The sequence below is a fragment of the Triticum aestivum genome, chromosome 2A, assembly GCF_018294505.1.
Source record: "Triticum aestivum cultivar Chinese Spring chromosome 2A, IWGSC CS RefSeq v2.1, whole genome shotgun sequence".
In the NCBI taxonomy this organism is placed as follows: Eukaryota; Viridiplantae; Streptophyta; class Magnoliopsida; order Poales; family Poaceae; genus Triticum; species Triticum aestivum.
The window spans coordinates 539,423,782-539,432,677 of NC_057797.1; positions in this window are offsets into that span (position 1 = coordinate 539,423,782).

Consider the following 8,896-nt stretch of genomic DNA (forward strand, 5'->3'; position numbering starts at 1 on the left):
GCTACTGAGGGAGTCCTACATTAGGGGGTGTCCGGATAGCCGGACTATACCTTCGGCCGGACTCCTGGACTATGAAGATACAAGATTGAAAACTTCGTCCCGCGTCCGGAAGGGACTTTCCTTGGCATGGAAGGCAAGCTTGGCGATACGGATATGTAGATCTCCTACCATTGTAACCGACTCTATGTAACCCTAGCCCTCTCCGGTGTCTATATAAACCAGAGGGTTTTAGTCCGTAGGGACAGAACAACAATCAAACCATAGGCTAGCTTCTAGGGTTTAGCCTCCTTGATCTCGTGGTAGATCTACTCTTGTACTACCCATATCATCAATATTAATCAAGCAGGACGTAGGGCCTGAACCTGGGTAAAACATCGTGTCCCCTGCCTCCTATTACCATCCGCCTAGATGCATAGTTCGGAACCCCCTACCCGAGATCTGCCAGTTTTGACACCGACACCATGGCTCACGCTCATGTATTGCATGAAGATTGAAAAAGTTCGAGAACACCAAAAGTATGAAACAATTGCTTGGCTTGTCATCGGGGTTGTGCATGATTTAAATACTTTGTGTGGTGAAGATACAGCATAGCCACTATATGATTTTGTAGGTATAACTTTCTTTGGCCATGTTATTTTGAGAAGACATAATTGCTTAGTTGGTATGCTTGAAGTATTATTATTTTTATGTCAATATTAAACTTTTGTCTTGAATCTTTCGGATATGAATATTCATAGCACAATTAAGAGAATTACATTGAAATTATGCCAAGTAGCATTCCACATCAAAAATTCTGTTTTTATCATTTACCTACTCGACGACGAGCAGGAATTAAGCTTGGGGATGCTTGATACGTCTCCATCGTATCTATAATTTTTTATTGTTCCATGCTATATTATATTCTGTTTTGGACATTATTCTTCTCTCTCTCTGGATCTCAATACAAAGTTCCCCACAATTCTTGTGAGATCTATTCGATGTAATCTTCTTTTGCAGTGTGTTTGTTGAGATCGATGAATTGTGGGTTTATGATCAAGTTTATCTATGAACAATATTTGAATATTCTCTAAATTCTTTTATGTATGATTGGTTATCTTTGCAAGTCTCTCCGTATTATCAGTTTGGTTTGGCCTATTAGATTGATCTTTCTTGCAATGGGAGAAGTGCTTAGCTTTGGGTTCAATCTTGCGGTGTCCTTTCCCAGTGACAGTAGGGGAAGCAAGGCACGTATTGTATTGTTGCCATCGAGGATAACAAGATGGGGTTTATATCATATTGCATGAGTTTATCCCTCTACATCATGTCATCTTACTTAAAGCGTTACTCTGTTCCTTTGAACTTAATACTCTAGATGCATGCTGGATAGTGGCCAATGTGTGGAGTAATAGTAGTAGATGCAGGCAGGAGTCGGTCTACTTGTCTCGGATGTGATGCCTATATAAATGATCATACCTAGATATTCTCATAACTATGCTCAATTCTGTCAATTGCTCAACATTAATTTGTTTACCCACCATAATACTTATGCTCTCGAGAGAAGCCACTAGTGAATCCTATGGCCCCCGGGTCTATTTTCCATCATATTAATCTCCCGTCACCAAGCTATTTCTAGTGCCATTTTTTTGCTATATTTAATTTGCATCTTTATCATAAAAATACCAAAAAAATTATCTTATCAGATCTCACTTTCGTAAGTGACCGTGAAGGGATTAGCAACCCCTTTATTGCGTTGGTTGTGAGGATTTTATTTGTTTGTGTACGTGCGAGGGACTCGTGCGTGGCCTCATACTGGATTGATACCTTGGTTCTCAAAAACTGAGGGAAATACTTACGCTACTTTGCTGCATCACCCTTTCCTCTTCAAGGGAAAACCAATGCAGTGCTCAAGAGGTAGCAAGGCCCCCCCTGACGTGGATTCTTCCTCCAGTATTTTTATATATTCTAAAATAATTCTCTGTTGATTTTCAGGTCATTCCGAGAACTTTTATTTCTGCACAAAAATAACACCATGGCAATTCTGCTGAAAACAGCGTCAGTCCGGGTTAGTTCCATTCAAATCATGCAAGTTAGAGTCCAAAAAAAGGGCAAAAGTGTTTGTAAAAGTAGATACGACAGAGATGTATCAACTCCCCCAAGCTTAAACCTTTGCTTGTCCTCAAGCAATTCAGTTGATAAACTGAAAGTGATAAAGAAAAACTTTTACAAACTCGGTTTGCTCTTGTTGTTGTAAAATGTAAAGCCAGCATTCAAGTTTTCAGCAAAGATTATGAACTAACCATATTCACAATAACATTTAGGTCTCATGTGTACTCATATCAAGGGCATAATCAACTAGCGAGCAATAATAATAAATCTCGGATGACAAGACTTTCTCAAAACAATCATGATATGATATGACAAGATGGTATCTTGCTAGCCCTTTCTGAGACCGCAAAACATAAATGCAGAGCACCTTTAAAGTTCAAGGACTGAGTAGACATTGTAATTCATGGTAAAAGAGATCCAGTCAAGTCATACTCAATGTAAACTAACAGTAATGGATGCAAATGACAGCAGTGCTCTCCAACTGGTGCTTTTTAATAAGAGGTTGATGACTCGGCATAAAAGTAAATAGATAGGCCCATCGCAGAGGGAAGAAGGGATTTGTAGAGGTGCTAGAGCTCGGTTTTGAAATAGATATGAATAATATTTTGAGCGGTGTACTTTCATTGTCAACATAACAACCGATAGATCTCAATATCTTCCATGCTACACACATTATAGGCGGTTCCCAAACAGAATGGTAAAGTTTATACTCCCCCTCCACCAACAAGCATCAATCCATGGCTCGCTCGAAACAACGCGTGCCTCCAACTAACAAGAGTCCCGGGGGAGTTTTGTTTGCAGTTGTTTTGATTTGATTTGCATAAAGCATGGGACCGGGCATCCCGGTGACCAACCCTTTTCTCGTGAGTGAGGAGCGGAGTCCACTCCTCTTGAGAATAACCCGCCTAGCCTGGAAGATACAGACAACCCTAGTTGATACATGAGCTATTCGAGCATACAAAACAGAATGTTTATTTGAAGGTTTAGAGTTTGGCACATACAAATTTACTTGGAATGGTAGGTAGATACCGTATATAGGTAGGTATTGTGGACTCATGTGGAATAACAAGGCATGGCACAAAATAACAATATCAAGGGCACTAAGGTTGCCATAGTTTTCAAGACCAATTAAGCATCTACTAGCAAATATTGAGAAGTAACATAAAACTGGAAAATGTATGCTAGTGATTCTTGCATCGAAAACTTTCCTCGTTTCCCCTACAACAATTGTATCAATAAATCCATCCACACCATCAAGATGTGGTTCCTCTACACTGCCCTCAAAAGGGATCAAACAAACCCGACAAAAATCATGAAGTGACATCTCCTTATGCTCATCATATAAATAAAATTCCACTGTAGGAGGTGAGCTCCTAGCATGGAAATGAAAGTTTTGCACAAAGATATTGGTGAGTAAGAGATATTGTTCCCGTTGGTCGTGGAGGAAGGCGGTGAGGCCTGCATTCTCAGCCAATTCATAGAAATCATCATAAATCCTGGTTGCTCTCAAGAAATCATCACAAGGCCATTCACACGGCCGAACCTCCATGGTGCGAGGGAGATTATACTTGGGCTTCTTGTTCTCTTCACTTTGTTTATCCTTCGAGCTTCGGCTCGATGAGCCCCTCAAAAATATCTTCATCTTTTTCTTAAAATTTCTAAAATTGTTAGTAACTTCAAAATAAAAGTGAACCAAACTCAACAAAATTGATAGCAACTACTCCTACAAGTGTATAGAGACTATATCATGCATTAGAACTACTTGGGACCATATAAATTTGACATGCAAGCTCAAGAATAGGGTCACCTAAGCAGCAAAATTTTGCAACGAATAAAGCACTAGAACATAAACTAATTGGACCATTGGAGGAGTCACATACCAAAGAACAATCCCCCAAAGCAGTTTTGTGAATGGAGCTTTGAGCAAGGAGATCGAAAATGGCAGCAAGATGAGCTTGGACTCGGGTTTGAGCTGGCTAGTGATGTTTTTGGCAGGAAGAAGGAGTGTGTGGTAGCTGGAATAAGTGGAGGGGAGCCACCATGGGCCCACGAGGCAGGGGGCTCCCCCTCCACCCTCATGGCCAGGTGCTTGCTCCCCTGCTGTGTTCTCACTGCCAGATATTCTCAAATATTCTAGAAAAAATCATATTTAATTTTCAGGGCATTTGGAGAACTTTTATTTTTGTGATATTTTTATTGCATTGATAATTCAGAAAACAGACCGAAAAATACTAATTTTGCTTTATTTAATATAAATAACAGAAAGTAAAAAGAGGGTGCAGAGAGTTGTGTTTTCTAAATTCATCCATCTCATGCTCATCAAAAGGAACCCACTAACAAGGTTGATCAGGTCTTGTTAACAAACTCATTTCGAATAACATGAAACCGGAGAATTTTCGAATAACACTAGGTTACCTCAACGGGGATATGCATGTCCCCAACAATAAGAATATCATATTTCTTCTTGACAGTAGGAAGAGGAAATTCAAAACCTCCAATAGTAATAGTGGAAATTTTTCTAATAGAATTGATAATGTGGACTTGAGGTTGTTTCCTCGAAAAGTGTAATGTGTGCTCATTACCAATAACATGAAAAGTGACGTTGCCTTTGGTGCAATCAATAACAGCCCCTGCAGTATTCAAAAAGGGTTTTCCAAGAATAATAGACATACTATCGTCCTTGGGAATATCAAGAATAACAAAGTCTGTTAAAATAGTAACGTTTGCAACCAAGACAGGCACATCCTCACAAATACCGACAGGTATAGAAGTTGACTTATCAGCCATTTGCAAAGATATTTCAGTAGGTGTCAACTTATTCAAATCAAGTCTACGATATAAAGAGAGAGGCATAACACTAACACCGGCTCCAAGATCACATAAAGCGGTTTTAACATAGTTTCTTTTAATGGAGCATGGTATAGTTGGTACTCCTGGATCTCCAAGTTTCTTTGGTATTCCACCCTTAAAAGTATAATTAGCAAGCATGGTGGAAATTTCAGCTTCCGGTATCTTTCTCTTATTTGTAACAATTTTCTTCATATATTTAGCATAAGGATTCATTTTAAGCATATCAGTCAAACGCATACGCAAAAAGACAGGTCTAATCATTTCAGCAAAGCGCTCAAAATCCTCATCATCCTTTTTCTTGGATGGTTTAGGAGGAAAGGGCATGGGTTCCTGAACCCATGGTTCTCTTTCTTTACCGTGCTTCCTAGCAACAAAATCTCTCTTATCATAACGTTGATTCTTTCATTGTGGGTTATCAAGATCAATAGCAGGTTCAATTTCTACAGCATTATTATTGCTAGGTTGAGCATCAACATGAACATCATCATTAACATTATCACTAGGTTCATGTTCATTACCAGATTGTGTTTCAGGATCAGAAATAGAAATATCATTGGGATTCTCAGGTGTGTCAATAACAGGTTCACTAGAAGCATGCAAAGTCCTATTATTTTTCTTTTTCTTCCTCTTAGAAGGACTAGGTGCATCTATATTAGCTCTCTGATAATCTTGCTCAATTCTCTTAGGGTGGTCCTTAGGATACAAAGGTTCCTGAGTCACTTTACCTCCTCTAGTTGCAACTCTAACAACAAAGTCATTATTTTTACTATTCAATTCATTGAGCAAATCATTCTGAGCTTTAAGTACTTGTTCACTTGAGTGGTAACCATAGAAGCATGTTTACTAATAAGTTTAAGTTCACCTTTAACAGTAGCCATATAATCACTCAAGTGTTCAATCATGTAAGCATTAAGTTTCAATTGTCTACCAACATAAGCATTAAAATCTTCTTGCTTAACCATAAAGTTATCAAATTCATCCAAACATTGGCTAGCAAACTTAGCAGGAGGGATTTCAGCTTTATCATATCTATAGAGAGAATTTACCTTTACTACCTGTGTCGGGTTATCGAGACCATGTGTTTCTTCAATAGGCGGCAAATTAAGACCATGTATTTCTTCAATAGGAGGTAAATTCTTAACATATTCAGCTTTAATACCTTTTTCTTTCATAGATTTCTTTGCCTCTTGCATATCTTCAGGACTGAGAAATAGAATACCCCTTTTCTTCGGAGTTGGCTTAGGAGTTGGTTCACGAAGTGTCCAATTATTTTCATTAGTCAACATATTATTCAATAGAATTTCAGCTTGATCAACTGTTCTTTCCCTGAAAACACAACCAGCACAAATATCCAGGTAATCTCTGGAAGCATCGGCTAGTCCACTATAAAAGATATCAAGTATTTCATTTTTCTTGAGAGGATGATCAGGCAAAGCATTAAGTAATCGGAGAAGCCTCCCCCAAGCTTGTGGGAGACTCTCTTCTTCAATTTGCACAAAATTATATATTTCCCTTAAATGAGCTTGTTTCTTATGAGCGGGGAAATATTTAGCAGAGAAGTAGTAAATCATATCCTGGGGACTACGCACACAACCAGGATCAAGAGAATTAAACCATATCTTAGCATCACCCTTTAATGAGAACGGAAACAATTTAAGGATATAATAATAGCGAGTTTTCTCATCATTAGTGAACAGGGTAGCTATATGATTGAATTTAGTAACATGTGCCACAATAGTTTCAGATTCATAGCCATAGAAAGGATCAGATTCAACCAAAGTATTTAACTCAGGATCAACAGAGAAATCATAATCCATATCAGTAACAAAGATAGGTGAAGTAGCATAAGCAGGAACATATTTCATTCTAGCATTCAAAGTTTTTGTTTCAGCTTAGCTAATAGTTTCTTAAGATCACTCCTATCATTGCAAGCAAGAAAGTCTCTAGCAGTTTCATCATCCATAACATAACCCTCAGGAACAACAGGCAATTCATATCTAGGGGGAGAATCTTCATCATCACTTTCATTAATATTATCAGTTTCAATAATTTCATTCTCTCTAGCCCTAGCAAGTTGTTCATCATGAAATTCACCGAGTGGCACAGTAGTATCAAGTATAGAAGTAGTTTCATCATAAGTATCATGCATAGCGGAAGTTGGCATCATCAATAACATGCGACATATCAGAATTAATAGAAGAAGCAGGTTTAGGTGTCGCAAGCTTACTTAAAACAGAAGGTGAATCAAGTGCAGAGCTAGATGGAAGTTCCTTACCTCCCCTCGTAGTTGAGGGATAGATCTTGGTTCTTGGATCTTTCAAATTCTTCATAATGATAAGAAGATATAAATCCCAAGTGTCTCAAAGAATAGAGCTATGCTCCCGGCAATGGCGCCAGATAATGTTCTTGATAACCCACAAGTATAGGGGATCGCAACGGTTTTCGAGGGTAGAGTATTCAACACAAATTTATTGATTCGACACAAGGGGAGCCAAAGAATATCCTCAAGTATTAGCAGCTGAGTTGTCAATTCAACCACACCTGGAAACTTAATATCTGGAGCAAAGTGTTTAGTAGCAAAGTAATATCATGGTAGTGGTAACGGTAGAAAAAGTAATATTTTGGGGTTTTATAGTGATTGTAACAACAGCAACAAAAAAGTAAATAAGCGAAGAACAATATGTGAAAAGCTCGTAGGCATTGGATCGGTGATGGAGAATTATGCCGGATGCAATCGATCATGTAACAGTCATAACCTAGGGTGACACAGAACTAGCTCCAGTTCATCAATGTAATGTAGGCATGTATTCTGAATATAGTCATACGTGCTTATGGAAAAGAACATGCATGACATCTTTTGTCCTACCCTCCCGTGGCAGCGGGGTCCTATTGGAAACTAAGGGATATTAAGGTCTCCTTTTAATAGAGTACCGGACCAAAGCATTAACACATAGTGAATACATGAACTCCTCAAACTACGGTCATCACCGGGAGTGGTCCCAATTATTGTCACTTCGGGGTTGCCGGATCATAACACAATAGACTTCTGAAATCATGGCACTCGGGCCCTAGTGACAAGATAGAATCAAGAATTCTCATATATGGATGAAAACATAATAGGTTCAGATCTGAAATCATGGCACTCGGGCCCTAGTGACAAGCATTAAGCATAGCAAAGTCATAGCGACATCAATCTCAGAAAACAGTGGATACTAGGGATCAAACCCTAACAAAACTAACTCGATTACATGATAAATCTCATCCAACCCATCACCGTCCAGCAAGCCTACGATGGAATTACTCACACACGGCAGTGAGCATCATGAAATTGGTAATGGAGGAAGGTTGATGATGACGATGGCGACATATTCCCCTCTCCGGAGGCCCGAACAGACTCCAGATCAGCCCTCCCGGGAGAGTTTACGACTTAGCGGCTGCTTCGTATCGTAAAACGCGATGAATCCTTCTATCTGGGTTTTTTCTCCCTGAAAGTGAATATATGGTATCAAGGTTGAGGTTGGTGGAGCGTCAGGGGGCCCACGAGGCAGGGGGCGCGCCCCCACCCTCGTGGACAGGTGGAGGCCCCCTGACGTGGATTCTTCTTCCAGTATTTTTTATATATTCCAAAATAATTCTCCATTGATTTTTAGGTCATTTCGAAAACTTTTATTTCTGCACAAAAATAACACCATGGCAATTCTGCTAAAAACAGCGTCAGTCCGGGTTAGTGCCATTCAAATCATGCAAGTTAGAGTCCAAAACAAGGGCAAAAGTGTTTGGAAAGGTAGATACGATGGAGACGTATCATACAGCCCATTTCTCATTTCTGATAGGCCATTTTCTCGGCCAGTCAGACGAAGCTCTCCTCATCTTGAAAGATTTGCAGCCCAACAGGCCTGACAAAGCGACTTACTTGGCAAATCACAAAAAAACTAGGTTGTGGCCATGGACCCAGCTGCGG